Below are 18,843 nucleotides of genomic sequence, written 5' to 3' on the forward strand. Positions count from 1 at the left end.
GAGAGGAGCTGGACCGACGCGCGTGCAACGGCAAATCGGGCAAACCGCTGATCTGGGCTCCGACCTCAGAATTGGGCCCACGAACCGTCGATTCGAAGGCAACGGCGTCGCGAGTAAAACTCATTCCGTTGCCATGAGTCGTGGGCTTTTTCGGGCATCCGACGTCGTTTACTAGCCCGAGATCCAGTTTTTGAAGTTTTTGGTAACTGTGTTATTTTCCTATTTTAATTCCTTCGTTAATCCTAGGCTTTCTAGTAGTATTTAATCATAGTGTGCCCCGATTGTCACGCTGCGCCAAGGGGTCGTGATAAAAAAAGACATCCAGATGAATAAGATGACGGAAAGCAAACGCCCACGACAATTGAAACGTCAACAAGGCAAAAAAAGAAGGGATGCAACACGAGGACTTCCCGGGAGGTCACCCATCCTAGTACTACTCTCGCCCAAACTCGCTTAACTTCGGAGTTCTGATGGGATCCGGTGCATGTGAGTTGGTATGATCGCATCCGTTAGCTTATAACGCCTAAAAGTATATAAACCACGTTTGAGCCATGCCATATGACCATGGGTTGGCTATCCAACGCCCCCCGCATGAAATGGCATGGCCTGTCAAGCCTTGTCGTCGCCACCCCTACCACGTGTCGCGCGCAGGCCTGCCGAACTGCCGGTTCCGATCGGCTGTGGGGCCTACCTTACGATAATTGAACCAAAACAAAAAAAACAAAAAAACTGACAACGTTAAGAACAACCCCAATAATTTCGGCAGTGGGCGTCGAGTCCTGCTGTTTTTTCGCTTTCGTTCGTTTGCGGTGCCCGGTTAATTGGAGACGAGCTCCACGGGGTGATGTAGGACAGATGGCGTAAGTTATTGGAGAGGAGCTGGACCGACGTGCGTGCAACGGCAAATCGGGCAAACCGCTGATCTGGGCTCCGACCTCAGAATTGGCCCCACGAACCGACTATTCGAAGGCAACGGCGTCGCGAGTAAAACTCATTGCGTTGCTGTTGTGTAGATTTCAGCTGCACCAAAATGGATTAAGCTGCATCCCCAACTTGTGATACTCGCAAGTGCACGAACCGTTCGGTAGTATAGCGTATGTAAGTGCGAGGTCGATCCCACGAGGATTGGTGATTGAATGATCCAATTCATTTTCCCTACACAAAACAGAAATGAAAAATAAAGGAAATAAATAAAACAAGGAAAGAAGAAATAACTAACTCAAGCAGATAAGTTCCCAAGTTCAATTAGATTAATGGATTGATTCTAGCTAAAGTATGATTAAGCCATGGTGTGTGGTCATAACCTTGTGTTCCTAATTCCCTAATTTGATCATTTGTTGTCTAACCTAAAATTAAGCATTAGGAACCCATTAAGCATAGAAGAACAATTTAAACAACCAAGTATGTATCTAATCCCTGTTGTCGAATGTCCATACATACTCTTCCTATTCATAGTTCAATTCGAATTAAAGCATGGTGTATACTCTTAATTCAAACCAAGATAGCTAACATGCAAGCCTAAATGGTGATCAATCATTCAAACTAGCATATTAACTTATAAGCATAATGAATAAGAACAAAAACCATAATTGAAACTTGGAAACTAATTAAACTTGAATACTTAAGAAAGAATGTACATTACAAGAAAAATAAATTACAACTAAGAAAACATTAAAGAAAGCTAGAATTGAGAACTAGAAAGCAAAACTAAGAGAATTTGAGGGAGAGAAGGGAAGGGAGCTCTAGAGAAGTGTTTGAGAGCTCCCCCCCCTTGGGGTGTGTTTACAAGCTTGGGAAACCTCACTATATATAGGCCTAAGGAAGCTGAAAATCTGAATTAAGTATGGCTAATGCATACAACACTTTGTTTTATAAAATCTGAAATGGTTGATGCACTTCACTAATGCATACAACACTTCCATTATAAAATCTGAAATGGTTGATGCACTTCACTAATAAATCCCACCAGCAGCCCTAGCTCATCTTCATGTCACCATGACCAAGCTTCCAACCAGAAATAATAGCTCATCCTGAGGTCAGCATGACCAGCAACTTCAAGGGCTTACGAATTGGGCTTCCCTTAAGCAAATTAAGACTTTAAGCACTCAAACTTGAAGTTCAGAATGTCTTCTTTCCAGCCATATATCATTTGGGCCAATCCAAGGTCGGAGGAGGAAGTTAAGGCCAAAACAAATTGCTAACTCATTTTGCGCGCTGATAAAATCCATCCTGAGCATGGCTCTGTGTTTGCTAGGTAACAGACTCCATATTTATCCAATGGGGCTGAAGTTTGGATATGTTATATTACACACCCATTGGAACAACTTTCATGAAGAATGTGGCCTCATCCGAGCTATGTAGGTTGCTGAAACAAAGCTTGCAATATGACCTACGAAACTGGGCTGGCAGGGGACTGTAGCCAAAATTGAGTTTGTCTTTAAGCTCTTCATCCATTCATCCAAATTAGGCCCTAACATGCATGGATTGCATCATTTACTATCCAAAGCCATCATTATTACCTAAAGCTCAATGAACTGAAAGATAAACACAAAAAGGATTAAAAGCACAAGTTTAACTCAAAAACATAACCAAATCATAAGCTAGAAGGGTACAAAATGATATACAATTATGAACCGATCAAATACCCCCAAACCTAGATTTTGCTAGTCCTCGAGCAAAACAACACAAAACAAAGTTAAAAACAAAACAAGAAGTTAACTAGACCACTTTCGTAGGTAACTCGATTGCATTGAGCGAATGCAACAAGCCTTTAAACCTCTAGGCATCCCTAGTAGGAGGAGTTGTGTCTCCTGAGGGTTTAAGATATACGTGTTCTGGGGACAAGGGATGACAACCGGGTCGTGAGCGATGCCCCTGGCACTGAGCGTGCAGAGTACAACAACAGTCGCAAGTTTGGGTCATCGCCTACTTGCGAAGTCCCATGAGGTAGAGGTGCTGAAAGGTCAGTTGGCGGCGGAGCGAAGTATGGTTGAGGAGTGCCAGACTGCTATAAAAAGCTTGAAAAGGGAGAGGTCAAGGATAGTGGAGGTGAATCGACACCAGCTAGAAGTATTGCGGGACGAGAATAAAAACCTATCAAAAATGGTAGAGTTGTACTCTCGCGACATGCGAAAACAGCTGGAGGACCTAGACCGACCGGGTAAACGCAAGCAAGCAGATCGTGAGAGTAGTTACGCTCAAGCTAAGATTGCGATCTTTGGGAGCTCAAGTGGTGAGCCCCAAGAAGCTGTGCGTGAAGCCCCGGAAGAGGACAGCCAGAGGGCCAAACTCAAAGCTCCAATGGTCGAGACACCAAGCACCGAGAAGAAATGATTTCCTACTGCATTATTGTTGTTTTTATTTTATTTTGTTGTTTTTGTATTTTCGTTATTTTGTTTCGGAAATAAAAGAGTAAGGTTGCAGAAAGAAAAAGAAAAAGAAAAAGAAAACACACTTCCCAACTAAAATAAAACAAAGACGACAAACGGAAAAGAAAACACATTTCCCTAACTAAAATAAGACAAAGATGATAGCCGAAAGGTAAAGGCAAAAACACAAAGCACTAGAAAATGAAAGTAACGGGCAAAAACATTAAACACCAGAAAACACGGAGGAAAAAAAAAAGAAAAGTAAAGTAAAGGTGCTCCCCCTTGAAGCGATTAGGTCGAGCATGCCCGGGAAATCCGAAATGGTGTTGGCTCTCTCTCATCAGCATATGTCTATTTAAACCACACCTCTGCAAGCGGATGATACCCAGCATTTCTTCCTGCAACTCAAGGAAAAACATCAAAAAATCCAGAAACAAAAAAAATGGCATCCTCATGCACTCACCTTGATGATCTCAACCTTGAGCTCTCACTTGCACCACCGAATGCCCAGACAAGGGCTCCTCCAACTCCTGTCTTCCCAAACTCCACATATCATCACGGCACGGCCTCAAACTTTACTGAGGCAATACCGAACTTTGTTGAGGCAAGGCCGAACAGAGCAGTGCTGCTGGTTGGCATGATTGGCAGTATACTCACACCGGCAGATCATCTGCATGTGACACAGCGGTCGGACAAGGTGGCAGTAGAGGAGTCCCACACTTTATCTGTGCTCCATGCGGTCTCGGCTACCAATTTGGGCATGCGATTACTGGCGAGGACACGTGAGTGTGCCGCGCTGAGCGAGGAAGTGGCTTCCTTGAAGGCTATGGTGGCAGACTTGCAGAAGCGGCTTTACTGTGCCAATCAGCATGTGGAAGCACTGCAGAGAAAGAATGAGGACCATGTGGAGCTGCTACAGATTCTACAAGTGCGAGAAAATAGAGGCAAGCCATGATGATGATGAAGATGAAGATGAAGAAGAAGAAGAAGAAGAAGTTTTTTTTTTTTTTTTTTTATATTTTTTTAAAATTTTTTTTTTTTAATGCAGCGTTTGAAATAAAAATGTGTTTTAACACTCAGACATAAACTAACTAACCATACCACGTAAATAAATAAATAAAATAACATAACAAAACAAAAACAAAGACTCAACAGAAAAGAAAACAAGGAAAATAAAAAAAACTTAATTTAAAAACACACAATATACAAGCAACTCACGGATGACCAGTTAAGGGCCTCAGAAAACACAGCCAGGGGATCCGGGAAGGTTGGAGGGGTCACAATGGTCCCGCTTAAAACCCAAACTTCTTAGACACCGAAGGTGTCGCCTAAAGAACTCCTAGACACTGTATTAACGGAAGTGCTCACTGGGGTTACCATAAGTCGGCTCATATGAAAAATCCTTTTTTTAAATTTTAAATTTATTTTATTTTTTAAATTTTTATAAAAAAGAAACATAAATTTAAAATAATAACAAGTAAAGAGAAAGGATTGAAATGCTCCCCCTTGAAGCGATTAGGTCGAGCGTGATGCATTTGGAGGTCGCGACTTCTCCCACTACTCCACACTTCCTATCTTTGAAGTTGCCATCTCTCTCCATTTTTATTGAGCTATTTACATTGCTAAAACAAACACACACAAAAACTTGAAACGGAATTAAAGGATTACGAAATATAAAAAAAAACTAAAAATGAAAAGGAAAAATCAACACAAGTCCAATTCCATGCTTCAAAGCAACAAGCACCAATGGGTTGTGTAAGCTGGGACTTAAACCCAGTTCTCTTGCTTGTTGGGCAATTGTCCTTTTCTGTTGGACTACAAACACAACTTGTCCATTAACGTCATTAACTTTAAAACTTGAAATTGTCCAGTTAAGAAAATAATAATAATAATAATAAAGTAGGAAAGCCAAATAGAATCAAACAATGTTACCGATCCCCGGCAACGGCGCCAAAAACTTGTTGTGTAGATTTCAGCTGCACCAAAATGGATTAAGCTGCATCCTCAACTTGTGATACTCGCAAGTGCACGAGCCGTTCGGTAGTATAGCGTATGTAAGTGCGAGGTCGATCCCACGAGGATTGGTGATTGAATGATCCAATTCATTTTCCCTACACAAAACAGAAATGAAAAATAAAGGAAATAAATAAAACAAGGAAAGAAGAAATAACTAACTCAAGCAGATAAGTTCCCAAGTTCAATTAGATTAATGGATTGATTCTAGCTAAAGTATGATTAAGCCATGGTGTGTGGTCATAACCTTGTGTTCCTAATTCCCTAATTTGATCATTTGTTGTCTAACCTAAAATTAAGCATTAGGAACCCATTAAGCATAGAAGAACAATTTAAACAACCAAGTATGTATCTAATCCCTGTTGTCGAATGTCCATACATACTCTTCCTATTCATAGTTCAATTCGAATTAAAGCATGGTGTATACTCTTAATTCAAACCAAGATAGCTAACATGCAAGCCTAAATGGTGATCAATCATTCAAACTAGCATATTAACTTATAAGCATAATGAATAAGAACAAAAACCATAATTGAAACTTGGAAACTAATTAAACTTGAATACTTAAGAAAGAATGTACATTACAAGAAAAATAAATTACAACTAAGAAAACATTAAAGAAAGCTAGAATTGAGAACTAGAAAGCAAAACTAAGAGAATTTGAGGGAGAGAAGGGAAGGGAGCTCTAGAGAAGTGTTTGAGAGCTCCCCCCCCCTTGGGGTGTGTTTACAAGCTTGGGAAACCTCACTATATATAGGCCTAAGGAAGCTGAAAATCTGAATTAAGTATGGCTAATGCATACAACACTTTGTTTTATAAAATCTGAAATGGTTGATGCACTTCACTAATGCATACAACACTTCCATTATAAAATCTGAAATGGTTGATGCACTTCACTAATAAATCCCACCAGCAGCCCTAGCTCATCTTCATGTCACCATGACCAAGCTTCCAACCAGAAATAATAGCTCATCCTGAGGTCAGCATGACCAGCAACTTCAAGGGCTTACGAATTGGGCTTCCCTTAAGCAAATTAAGACTTTAAGCACTCAAACTTGAAGTTCAGAATGTCTTCTTTCCAGCCATATATCATTTGGGCCAATCCAAGGTCGGAGGAGGAAGTTAAGGCCAAAACAAATTGCTAACTCATTTTGCGCGCTGATAAAATCCATCCTGAGCATGGCTCTGTGTTTGCTAGGTAAAAGACTCCATATTTATCCAATGGGGCTGAATTTTGGATATGTTATATTACACACCCATTGGAACAACTTTCATGAAGAATGTGGCCTCATCCGAGCTACGTAGGTTGCTGAAACAAAGCTTGCAATATGACCTACGAAACTGGGCTGGCAGGGGACTGTAGCCAAAATTGAGTTTGTCTTTAAGCTCTTCATCCATTCATCCAAATTAGGCCCTAACATGCATGGATTGCATCATTTACTATCCAAAGCCATCATTATTACCTAAAGCTCAATGAACTGAAAGATAAACACAAAAAGGATTAAAAGCACAAGTTTAACTCAAAAACATAACCAAATCATAAGCTAGAAGGGTACAAAATGATATACAATTATGAACCGATCAAATACCCCCAAACCTAGATTTTGCTAGTCCTCGAGCAAAACAACACAAAACAAAGTTAAAAACAAAACAAGAAGTTAACTAGACCACTTTCGTAGGTAACTCGATTGCATTGAGCGAATGCAACAAGCCTTTAAACCTCTAGGCATCCCTAGTAGGAGGAGTTGTGTCTCCTGAGGGTTTAACAGAAACGATACCCACAAACGTTTTACTAACTCTACAAAACAAAGTGGTTAGAAAACTTATTAGATTTGTTAGTCCTTAGCAAAAATAAAAGAAACACAAAAACAAAAATAATTACAAAAACAAAACAAAAATAAAAATAAAAATAAATAAATAAAAACTCAAAACAATCTTTCCGAACATTTTATGAAGAGAAATGACTCATGCACATGACTCAAAAGTTTAAAAGCTCAATTTTAGACATTATTTACAAGGCGGCAAAGTTCAAAACATAACATGTTCAAAGTGTATTAGTGTGATAGCCAAATGCAACAAATTCCCCAATCTTAGTTTTCACACAATTTCAAAAATCATACCAAGCACAAATGCAACTTCAAATCTCACCGAAGTTGTCCTGTCACAAATGAATCACTCGGAAGAGGGCTACAATGCAACACTCAGTTATAAACATGAGATTAGAGTTAAACCATAAGGGACTTAACTCGCAATAGAAAGATGAAGAACTTGCATTAATATGATCTCAAGAAGGATGCCAAACACTTAAAAGTAGAAAAATAAATGCAATTCAACCACATGACATTTAAGATCAATTTAGGTCTTTAGCATAGGTTGTAATGGGGCCAAGGGTGTAAGGTGAGTAAGAAATGAAGGGTATGGATAAAACAAAGTCCAAGAAACTCAAAATATAAGAGCATAAAACAATTGTTTACAAGACTTCGAATCATCACGATTAGATTTTTTCTTTTACACGATCAAAACTCCTTATACCTTCATTTACAATGATTTAAACTCCTTTCCAAACACCAATGAAACCCAAAAACAAAATTTCATTCAACTACCATTTAATCATAACTTTTTTCTTTTCTTTTCTTTCACCAATTGTGTGATTTTCTTTTTTTTTCTTTTTTTCTTCTATGTAATATCCCTTCCCAAACTTAGCATGAAAAACACATCCGAATTAGAGCTCATGAGTTCCTTAGAAAGGTAAATATTTGTTTTTCGGGCTAAGGCGAGGAAATATAATTGGTAAAATGAAAGAAAAGGTTTACATGTAGGCTCAAAATGGTTAACAATGGAAAATCATGCTTAAGCATGCATAAGGTTAGCTTGAAAGGCACAAACGATCCAAAGAGGGCCTTAATATCACTTCTTAAATGTCATGAAATCAAATTGCATAAGAATGAATGACTTTTAAGTGATCAACCAAATCAATGAATAATGAGATCAAACAACAACTTTGATGACAAGAAAATAAGAGTATGTGTATAACATTCATGAAATGAAGCACAAGGCTCAAAAGCTCACATTATATGGTTATATAAGTCTAATTTATGCTTGATACAATTCTTTAGATCATGCAAATCCTTTAATTGGAAAATTATGAAACAAATGGCAAGTGCAAAGAAGGTTTCGAACATGTCATGCTAGAACGATGCCAAATTAATTAATTAATTAATTTTTTTTTACAATAAAAATTTACAAGGAAAACAAAATAAATAATAAATAAAATTCAATTTTCATTTAAGTCATGCAAACATTTATCACAATCTCATCAAATGTGTTCGGAAAGTGACTAAACAAGATTCAAAACAAGAAAGAAATTTAAATATTTTTTTTTAAAAAATTTTAAGAAAAACCAAGTTTACTTGCTAAACTCCAATACCCCCAAACCTAGAAATGAGCATTGTCCTCAATGTTTAAAAATTAGCCACAAACAATGTCATAACAACAAATGAAAGGTATTAAAGCAAATAAAAAAATATCACAAAATCACAAAAGAAAACAAAAACAAAATAATTATAAAATAAAAATTACAACACAAACAAACAAACAAAAAAAAATGAAACAGTAAACCCTAATCACACAATTCTGAAACCCAAAAAAATTTTGAAGCCCAAAGCCCACAATTTCGAAACACAAACCATGGTGAATTTAACCCACTTTGAAACCCAAACTAAAGTGAAACCCGACCCACAATTTGTTTTCAATTCCGGCTTTTTATTATTATTTAGTTTTGTAAAAACAAACTATCGAACCGTGATTAGCAACACAAAGAGCGGGATTTTAACATGGATCATGATGTCTCGGTTCAGTGTAAGGGACCAACAGACAGGGCGAGACACGTGTCGACGCAAAGAGGCGCCGCAGGCTCCACAAGCAAAAATTACGGGCTCATGGAAAGGCGCGAAGACTTTACTGAACGCGTTCGTGCAACGGCAAATCGGGCAAACCGCTGATCTGGGGTCCGACCTCAGAATTGGGCCCACGAACCGTCGATTCGAAGGCAACGGCGTCGCGAGTAAAACTCATTGGGTTGCCAAGAGTCGTGGGCTTTTTCGGGCATCCGACGTCGTTTACTAGCCCGAAATCCAGTTTTTGAAGTTTTTGATAACTGTGTTATTTTCCTATTTTAATTCCTTCGTTAATCCTAGGCTTTCTAGGAGTATTTAATCATAGTGTGCCCCGATTGTCACGCTGCGCCACGGGGTCGTGATAAAACAAAGACATCCAGATGAATAAGATGACGGAAAGCAAACGCCCACGACAATTGAAACGTCAACAAGGCAAAAAAAGAAGGGATGCAACACGAGGACTTCCCAGGAGGTCACCCATCCTAGTACTACTCTCGCCCAAACTCGCTTAACTTCGGAGTTCTGATGGGATCCGGTGCATGTGAGTTGGTATGATCGCATCCGTTAGCTTATAACGCCTAAAAGTATATAAGCCACGTTTGAGCCATGCCATATGACCATGGGTTGGCTATCCAACATCCCCTGCATGAAATGGCATGGCCTGTCAGGCCTTGTCGTCGCCACCCCTACCATGTGTCGCGCGCAGGCCTGCCGAACTGCCGGTTCCGATCGGCTGTGGGGCCTACCTTACGATAATTGAACCAAAACAAAAAAAAACAAAAAAACTGACAACGTTAAGAACAACCCCAATAATTTCGGCAGTGGGCGTCGAGTCCTGTTGTTTTTTCGCTTTCGTTCGTTTGCGGTGCCCGGTTAATTGGAGACGAGCTCCACGGGGTGATGTAGGACAGATGGCGTAAGTTATTGGAGAGGAGCTGGACCGACGCGCGTGCAACGGCAAATCGGGCAAACCGCTGATCTGGGCTCCGACCTCAGAATTGGGCCCACGAACCGTCGATTCGAAGGCAACGGCGTCGCGAGTAAAACTCATTGCGTTGCCATGAGTCGTGGACTTTTTCGGGCATCCGACGTCGTTTACTAGCCCGAAATCCAGTTTTTGAAGTTTTTGGTAACTGTATTATTTTCCTATTTTAATTCCTTCGTTAATCCTACGCTTTCTAGGAGTATTTAATCATAGTGTGCCCCGATTGTCACGCTGCGCCAAGGGGTCGTGATAAAACAAAGACATCCAGATCAATAAGTTGACGGAAAGCAAACGCCCACGACAATTGAAACGTCAACAAGGCAAAAAAAGAAGGGATGCAACACGAGGACTTCCCAGGAGGTCACCCATCCTAGTACTACTCTCGCCCAAACTCGCTTAACTTCGGAGTTCTGATGGGATCCGGTGCATGTGAGTTGGTATGATCGCATCCGTTAGCTTATAACGCCTAAAAGTATATAAGCCACGTTTGAGCCATGCCATATGACCATGGGTTGGCTATCCAACGCCCCCCGCATGAAATGGCATGGCCTGTCACGCCTTGTCGTCGCCACCCCTACCACGTGTCGCGCGCAGGCCTGCCGAACTGCCGGTTCCGATCGGCTGTGGGGCCTACCTTACGATAATTGAACCAAAACAAAAAAAACAAAAAAACTGACAACGTTAAGAACAACCCCAATAATTTCGGCAGTGGGCGTCGAGTCCTGTTGTTTTTTCGCTTTCGTTCGTTTGCGGTGCCCGGTTAATTGGAGACGAGCTCCACGGGGTGATGTAGGACAGATGGCGTAAGTTATTGGAGAGGAGCTGGACCGACGCGCGTGCAACGGCAAATCGGGCAAACCGCTGATCTGGGCTCCGACCTCAGAATTGGGCCCACGAACCGTCGATTCGAAGGCAACGGCGTCGCGAGTAAAACTCATTGCGTTGCCATGAGTCGTGGGCTTTTTCGGGCATCCGACGTCGTTTACTAGCCCGAAATCCAGTTTTTGAAGTTTTTGGTAACTGTGTTATTTTCATATTTTAATTCCTTCGTTAATCCTAGGGTTTCTAGGAGTATTTAATCATAGTGTGCCCCGATTGTCACGCTGCGCCAAGGGGTCGTGATAAAACAAAGACATCCAGATGAATAAGATGACGGAAAGCAAACGCCCACGACAATTGAAATGTCAACAAGGCAAAAAAAGAAGGGATGCAACACGAGGACTTCCCAGGAGGTCACCCATCCTAGTACTACTCTCGCCCAAACTCGCTTAACTTCGGAGTTCTGATGGGATCCGGTGCATGTGAGTTGGTATGATCGCATCCGTTAGCTTATAACGCCTAAAAGTATATAAGCCACGTTTGAGCCATGCCATATGACCATGGGTTGGCTATCCAACGCCCCCCGCATGAAATGGCATGGCCTGTCAAGCCTTGTCGTCGCCACCCCTACCACGTGTCGCGCGCAGGCCTGCCGAACTGCCGGTTCCGATCGGCTGTGGGGCCTACCTTACGATAATTGAACCAAAACAAAAAAAAACATAAAAACTGACAACGTTAATAACAACCCCAATAATTTCGGCAGTGGGCGTCGAGTCCTGTTGTTTTTTCGCTTTCGTTCGTTTGCGGTGCCCGGTTAATTGGAGACGAGCTCCACGGGGTGATGTAGGACAGATGGCGTAAGTTATTGGAGAGGAGCTGGACCGACGCGCGTGCAACGGCAAATCGGGCAAACCGCTGATCTGGGCTCCGACCTCAGAATTGGGCCCACGAACCGTCGATTCGAAGGCAACGGCGTCGCGAGTAAAACTCATCGCGTTGCCATGTGTCGTGGGCTTTTTCGGGCATCCGACGTCGTTTACTAGCCCGAAATCCAGTTTTTGAAGTTTTTGGTAACTGTGTTATTTTGCTATTTTAATTCCTTCGTTAATCCTAGGCTTTCTAGGAGTATTTAATCATAGTGTGCCCCGATTGTCTCGCTGCGCCACGGGGTCGTGATAAAACAAAGACATCCAGATGAATAAGATGACGGAAAGCAAACGCCCACGACAATTGAAACGTCAACAAGGCAAAAAAAGAAGGGATGCAACACGAGGACTTCCCAGGAGGTCACCCATCCTAGTACTACTCTCGCCCAAACTCGCTTAACTTCGGAGTTCTGATGGGATCCGGTGCATGTGAGTTGGTATGATCGCATCCGTTAGCTTATAACGCCTAAAAGTATATAAGCCACGTTTGAGCCATGCCATATGACCATGGGTTGGCTATCCAACGCCCCCCGCATGAAATGGCATGGCCTGTCACGCCTTGTCGTCGCCACCCCTACCACGTGTCGCGCGCAGGCCTGCCGAACTGCCGGTTCCGATCGGCTGTGGGGCCTACCTTACGATAATTGAACCAAAACAAAAAAAACAAAAAAACTGACAACGTTAAGAACAACCCCAATAATTTCGGCAGTGGGCGTCGAGTCCTGTTGTTTTTTCGCTTTCGTTCGTTTGCGGTGCCCGGTTAATTGGAGACGAGCTCCACGGGGTGATGTAGGACAGATGGCGTAAGTTATTGGAGAGGAGCTGGACCGACGCGCGTGCAACGGCAAATCGGGCAAACCGCTGATCTGGGCTCCGACCTCAGAATTGGGCCCACGAACCGTCGATTCGAAGGCAACGGCGTCGCGAGTAAAACTCATTGCGCTGCCATGAGTCGTGGGCTTTTTCGGGCATCCGACGTCGTTTACTAGCCCGAAATCCAGTTTTTGAAGTTTTTGGTAACTGTATTATTTTCCTATTTTAATTCCTTCGTTAATCCTACGCTTTCTAGGAGTATTTAATCATAGTGTGCCCCGATTGTCACGCTGCGCCAAGGGGTCGTGATAAAACAAAGACATCCAGATCAATAAGTTGACGGAAAGCAAACGCCCACGACAATTGAAACGTCAACAAGGCAAAAAAAGAAGGGATGCAACACGAGGACTTCCCAGGAGGTCACCCATCCTAGTACTACTCTCGCCCAAACTCGCTTAACTTCGGAGTTCTGATGGGATCCGGTGCATGTGAGTTGGTATGATCGCATCCGTTAGCTTATAACGCCTAAAAGTATATAAGCCACGTTTGAGCCATGCCATATGACCATGGGTTGGCTATCCAACGCCCCCCGCATGAAATGGCATGGCCTGTCACGCCTTGTCGTCGCCACCCCTACCACGTGTCGCGCGCAGGCCTGCCGAACTGCCGGTTCCGATCGGCTGTGGGGCCTACCTTACGATAATTGAACCAAAACAAAAAAAACAAAAAAACTGACAACGTTAAGAACAACCCCAATAATTTCGGCAGTGGGCGTCGAGTCCTGTTGTTTTTTCGCTTTCGTTCGTTTGCGGTGCCCGGTTAATTGGAGACGAGCTCCACGGGGTGATGTAGGACAGATGGCGTAAGTTATTGGAGAGGAGCTGGACCGACGCGCGTGCAACGGCAAATCGGGCAAACCGCTGATCTGGGCTCCGACCTCAGAATTGGGCCCACGAACCGTCGATTCGAAGGCAACGGCGTCGCGAGTAAAACTCATTGCGTTGCCATGAGTCGTGGGCTTTTTCGGGCATCCGACGTCGTTTACTAGCCCGAAATCCAGTTTTTGAAGTCTTTGGTAACTGTATTATTTTCCTATTTTAATTCCTTCGTTAATCCTAGGCTTTCTAGGAGTATTTAATCATAGTGTGCCCCGATTGTCACGCTGCGCCAAGGGGTCGTGATAAAACAAAGACATCCAGATGAATAAGATGACGGAAAGCAAACGCCCACGACAATTGAAACGTCAACAAGGCAAAAAAAGAAGGGATGCAACACGAGGACTTCCCAGGAGGTCACCCATCCTAGTACTACTCTCGCCCAAACTCGCTTATCTTCGGAGTTCTGATGGGATCCGGTGCATGTGAGTTGGTATGATCGCATCCGTTAGCTTATAACGCCTAAAAGTATATAAGCCACGTTTGAGCCATGCCATATGACCATGGGTTGGCTATCCAACGCCCCCCGCATGAAATGGCATGGCCTGTCAAGCCTTGTCGTCGCCACCCCTACCACGTGTCGCGCGCAGGCCTGCCGAACTGCCGGTTCCGATCGGCTGTGGGGCCTACCTTACGATAATTGAACCAAAACAAAAAAAACAAAAAAACTGACAACGTTAAGAACAACCCCAATAATTTCGGCAGTGGGCGTCGAGTCCTGCTGTTTTTTCGCTTTCGTTCGTTTGCGGTGCCCGGTTAATTGGAGACGAGCTCCACGCGGTGATGTAGGACAGATGGCGTAAGTTATTGGAGAGGAGCTGGACCGACGCGCGTGCAACGGCAAATCGGGCAAACCGCTGATCTGGGCTCCGACCTCAGAATTGGGCCCACGAACCGTCGATTCGAAGGCAACGGCGTCGCGAGTAAAACTCATTGCGCTGCCACGAGTCGTGGGCTTTTTCGGGCATCCGACGTCGTTTACTAGCCCGAAATCCAGTTTTTGAAGTCTTTGGTAACTGTATTATTTTCCTATTTTAATTCCTTCGTTAATCCTAGGCTTTCTAGGAGTATTTAATCATAGTGTGCCCCGATTGTCACGCTGCGCCAAGGGGTCGTGATAAAACAAAGACATCCTGATGAATAAGATGACGGAAAGCAAACGCCCACGACAATTGAAACGTCAACAAGGCAAAAAAAGAAGGGATGCAACACGAGGACTTCCCAGGAGGTCACCCATCCTAGTACTACTCTCGCCCAGACTCGCTTAACTTCGGAGTTCTGATGGGATCCGGTGCATGTGAGTTGGTATGATCGCATCCGTTAGCTTATAACGCCTAAAAGTATATAAGCCACGTTTGAGCCATGCCATATGACCATGGGTTGGCTATCCAACGCCCCCCGCATGAAATGGCATGGCCTGTCAAGCCTTGTCGTCGCCACCCCTACCACGTGTCGCGCGCAGGCCTGCCGAACTGCCGGTTCCGATCGGCTGTGGGGCCTACCTTACGATAATTGAACCAAAACAAAAAAAACAAAAAAACTGACAACGTTAAGAACAACCCCAATAATTTCGGCAGTGGGCGTCGAGTCCTGCTGTTTTTTCGCTTTCGTTCGTTTGCGGTGCCCGGTTAATTGGAGACGAGCTCCACGGGGTGATGTAGGACAGATGGCGTAAGTTATTGGAGAGGAGCTGGACCGACGCGCGTGCAACGGCAAATCGGGCAAACCGCTGATCTGGGCTCCGACCTCAGAATTGGGCCCACGAACCGTCGATTCGGAGGCAACGGCGTCGCGAGTAAAACTCATTGCGTTGCCATGAGTCGTGGGCTTTTTCGGGCATCCGACGTCGTTTACTAGCCCGAAATCCAGTTTTTGAAGTTTTTGGTAACTGTGTTATTTTCCTATTTTAATTCCTTCGTTAATCCTAGGCTTTCTAGGAGTATTTAATCATAGTGTGCCCCGATTGTCACGCTGCGCCAAGGGGTCGTGATAAAACAAAGACATCCAGATGAATAAGATGACGGAAAGCAAACGCCCACGACAATTGAAACGTCAACAAGGCAAAAAAAGAAGGGATTCAACACGAGGACTTCCCAAGAGGTCACCCATCCTAGTACTACTCTCGCCCAAACTCGCTTAACTTCGGAGTTCTGATGGGATCCGTTGCATGTGAGTTGGTATGATCGCATCCGTTAGCTTATAACGCCTAAAAGTATATAAGCCACGTTTGAGCCATGCCATATGACCATGGGTTGGCTATCCAACGCCCCCCGCATGAAATGGCATGGCCTGTCAAGCCTTGTCGTCGCCACCCCTACCACGTGTCGCGCGCAGGCCTGCCGAACTGCCGGTTCCGATCGGCTGTGGGGCCTACCTTACGATAATTGAACCAAAACAAAAAAAACAAAAAAACTGACAACGTTAAGAACAACCCCAATAATTTCGGCAGTGGGCGTCGAGTCCTGCTGTTTTTTCGCTTTCGTTCGTTTGCGGTGCCCGGTTAATTGGAGACGAGCTCCACGGGGTGATGTAGGACAGATGGCGTAAGTTATTGGAGAGGAGCTGGACCGACGCGCGTGCAACGGCAAATCGGGCAAACCGCTGATCTGGGCTCCGACCTCAGAATTGGGCCCACGAACCGTCGATTCGGAGGCAACGGCGTCGCGAGTAAAACTCATTGCGTTGCCATGAGTCGTGGGCTTTTTCGGGCATCCGACGTCGTTTACTAGCCCGAAATCCAGTTTTTGAAGTTTTTGGTAACTGTGTTATTTTCCTATTTTAATTCCTTCGTTAATCCTAGGCTTTCTAGGAGTATTTAATCATAGTGTGCCCCGATTGTCACGCTGCGCCGAGGGGTCGTGATAAAACAAAGACATCCAGATGAATAAGATGACGGAAAGCAAACGCCCACGACAATTGAAACGTCAACAAGGCAAAAAAAGAAGGGATGCAACACGAGGACTTCCCAGGAGGTCACCCATCCTAGTACTACTCTCGCCCAAACTCCCTTAGCTTCGGAGTTCTGATGGGATCCGGTGCATGTGAGTTGGTATGATCGCATCCGTTAGCTTATAACGCCTAAAAGTATATAAGCCACGTTTGAGCCATGCCATATGACCATGGGTTGGCTATCCAACGCCCCCCGCATGAAATGGCATGGCCTGTCAAGCCTTGTCGTCGCCACCCCTACCACGTGTCGCGCGCAGGCCTGCCGAACTGCCGGTTCCGATCGGCTGTGGGGCCTACCTTACGATAATTGAACCAAAACAAAAAAAACAAAAAAACTGACAACGTTAAGAACAACCCCAATAATTTCGGCAGTGGGCGTCGAGTCCTGCTGTTTTTTCGCTTTCGTTCGTTTGCGGTGCCCGGTTAATTGGAGACGAGCTCGACGGGGTGATGTAGGACAGATGGCGTAAGTTATTGGAGAGGAGCTGGACCGACGCGCGTGCAACGGCAAATCGGGCAAACCGCTGATCTGGGCTCCGAACTCAGAATTGAGCCCACGAACCGTCGATTCGAAGGCAACGGCGTCGCGAGTAAAACTCATTACGTTGCCATGAGTCGTGGGCTTTTTCGGGCATCCGACGTCGTTTACTAGCCCGAAATCCAGTTTTTGAAGTTTTTGGTAACTGTGTTATTTTCCTATTTTAATTCCTTCGTTAATCCTAGGCTTTCTAGGAGTATTTAATCATAGTGTGCCCCGATTGTCACGCTGCGCCGAGGGGTGTTGATAAAACAAAGACATCCAGATGAATAAGATGACGGAAAGCAAACGCCCACGACAATTGAAACGTCAACAAGGCAAAAAAAGAAGGGATGCAACACGAGGACTTCCCAGGAGGTCACCCATCCTAGTACTACTCTCGCCCAAACTCGCTTAGCTTCGGAGTTCTGATGGGATCCGGTGCATGTGAGTTGGTATGATCACATCCGTTAGCTTATAACGCCTAAAAGTATATAAGCCACGTTTGAGCCACGCCATATGACCATGGGTTGGCTATCCAACGCCCCCCGCATGAAATGGCATGGCCTGTCAAGCCTTGTCGTCGCCACCCCTACCACGTGTCGCGCGCAGGCCTGCCGAACTACCGGTTCCGATCGGCTGTGGGGCCTACCTTACGATAATTGAACCAAAACAAAAAAAACAAAAAAACTGACAACGTTAAGAACAACCCCAATAATTTCGGCAGTGGGCGTCGAGTCCTGCTGTTTTTTCGCTTTCGTTCGTTTGCGGTGCCCGGTTAATTGGAGACGAGCTCGACGGGGTGATGTAGGACAGATGGCGTAAGTTATTGGAGAGGAGCTGGACCGACGCGCGTGCAACGGCAAATCGGGCAAACCGCTGATCTGGGCTCCGAACTCAGAATTGGGCCCACGAACCGTCGATTCGTAGGCAACGGCGTCGCGAGTAAAACTCATTGCGTGGCCATGAGTCGTGGGCTTTTTCGGGCATCCGACGTCGTTTACTAGCCCGAAATCCAGTTTTTGAAGTTTTTGGTAACTGTGTTATTTTCCTATTTTAATTCCTTCGTTAATCCTAGGCTTTCTAGGAGTATTTAATCATAGTGTGCCCCGATTGTCACGCTGCGCCGAGGGGTCGTGATAAAACAAAGACATCCAGATGAATAAGATGACGGAAAGCAAACGCCCACGACAATTGAAACGTCAACAAGGCAAAAAATGAAGGGATGCAACACGAGGACTTCCCAGGAGGTCACCCATCCAGGTACTACTCTCGCCCAAACTCGCTTAGCTTCGGAGTTCTGATGGGATCCGGTGCATGTGAGTTGGTATGATCGCATCCGTTAGTTTATAACGCCTAAAAGTATATAAGCCACGTTTGAGCCACGCCATATGACCATGGGTTGGCTATCCAACGCCCCCCGCATGAAATGGCATGGCCTGTCAAGCCTTGTCGTCGCCACCCCTACCACGTGTCGCGCGCAGGCCTGCCGAACTGCCGGTTCCGATCGGCTGTGGGGCCTACCTTACGATAATTGAACCAAAACAAAAAAAACAAAAAAACTGACAACGTTAAGAACAACCCCAACAATTTCGGCAGTGGGCGTCGAGTCCTGCTGTTTT

The 18,843-nt window shown here is 44.4% G+C and overlaps 12 non-coding genes across 12 annotated transcripts; all 12 read right to left on the reverse strand.

Annotated features, from left to right (window-relative positions):
* Window positions 1-389: 389 nt before the first annotated feature.
* On the reverse strand, window positions 390-508 carry LOC148291877 (5S ribosomal RNA). The gene has a single exon (XR_015826668.1). It is a non-coding gene; the product is annotated as a 5S ribosomal RNA (ribosomal RNA).
* A 9,213-nt stretch (window positions 509-9,721) lies between these two features.
* LOC148291878 (5S ribosomal RNA) lies at window positions 9,722-9,840 on the reverse strand. The gene has a single exon (XR_015827436.1). It is a non-coding gene; the product is annotated as a 5S ribosomal RNA (ribosomal RNA).
* A 754-nt stretch (window positions 9,841-10,594) lies between these two features.
* LOC148291879 (5S ribosomal RNA) lies at window positions 10,595-10,713 on the reverse strand. Its single transcript, XR_015827437.1, has one exon. It is a non-coding gene; the product is annotated as a 5S ribosomal RNA (ribosomal RNA).
* A 753-nt stretch (window positions 10,714-11,466) lies between these two features.
* LOC148291880 (5S ribosomal RNA) lies at window positions 11,467-11,585 on the reverse strand. Its single transcript, XR_015827438.1, has one exon. It is a non-coding gene; the product is annotated as a 5S ribosomal RNA (ribosomal RNA).
* Window positions 11,586-12,339: 754 nt separating this feature from the next.
* Window positions 12,340-12,458, reverse strand: LOC148291881 (5S ribosomal RNA). Its single transcript, XR_015827439.1, has one exon. It is a non-coding gene; the product is annotated as a 5S ribosomal RNA (ribosomal RNA).
* Window positions 12,459-13,211: 753 nt separating this feature from the next.
* On the reverse strand, window positions 13,212-13,330 carry LOC148291882 (5S ribosomal RNA). The gene has a single exon (XR_015827440.1). It is a non-coding gene; the product is annotated as a 5S ribosomal RNA (ribosomal RNA).
* A 753-nt stretch (window positions 13,331-14,083) lies between these two features.
* Window positions 14,084-14,202, reverse strand: LOC148291883 (5S ribosomal RNA). The gene has a single exon (XR_015826740.1). It is a non-coding gene; the product is annotated as a 5S ribosomal RNA (ribosomal RNA).
* Window positions 14,203-14,955: 753 nt separating this feature from the next.
* On the reverse strand, window positions 14,956-15,074 carry LOC148291884 (5S ribosomal RNA). The gene has a single exon (XR_015827636.1). It is a non-coding gene; the product is annotated as a 5S ribosomal RNA (ribosomal RNA).
* Window positions 15,075-15,827: 753 nt separating this feature from the next.
* Window positions 15,828-15,946, reverse strand: LOC148291885 (5S ribosomal RNA). The gene has a single exon (XR_015827108.1). It is a non-coding gene; the product is annotated as a 5S ribosomal RNA (ribosomal RNA).
* Window positions 15,947-16,699: 753 nt separating this feature from the next.
* On the reverse strand, window positions 16,700-16,818 carry LOC148291886 (5S ribosomal RNA). The gene has a single exon (XR_015826683.1). It is a non-coding gene; the product is annotated as a 5S ribosomal RNA (ribosomal RNA).
* A 753-nt stretch (window positions 16,819-17,571) lies between these two features.
* LOC148291887 (5S ribosomal RNA) lies at window positions 17,572-17,690 on the reverse strand. The gene has a single exon (XR_015826657.1). It is a non-coding gene; the product is annotated as a 5S ribosomal RNA (ribosomal RNA).
* Window positions 17,691-18,443: 753 nt separating this feature from the next.
* LOC148291888 (5S ribosomal RNA) lies at window positions 18,444-18,562 on the reverse strand. The gene has a single exon (XR_015827651.1). It is a non-coding gene; the product is annotated as a 5S ribosomal RNA (ribosomal RNA).
* Window positions 18,563-18,843: the final 281 nt, after the last annotated feature.

Source organism: Prunus avium, chromosome 8 (genome assembly GCF_965620075.1).
Source record: "Prunus avium chromosome 8, drPruAviu1.hap1.1, whole genome shotgun sequence".
NCBI lineage: Eukaryota > Viridiplantae > Streptophyta > Magnoliopsida > Rosales > Rosaceae > Prunus > Prunus avium.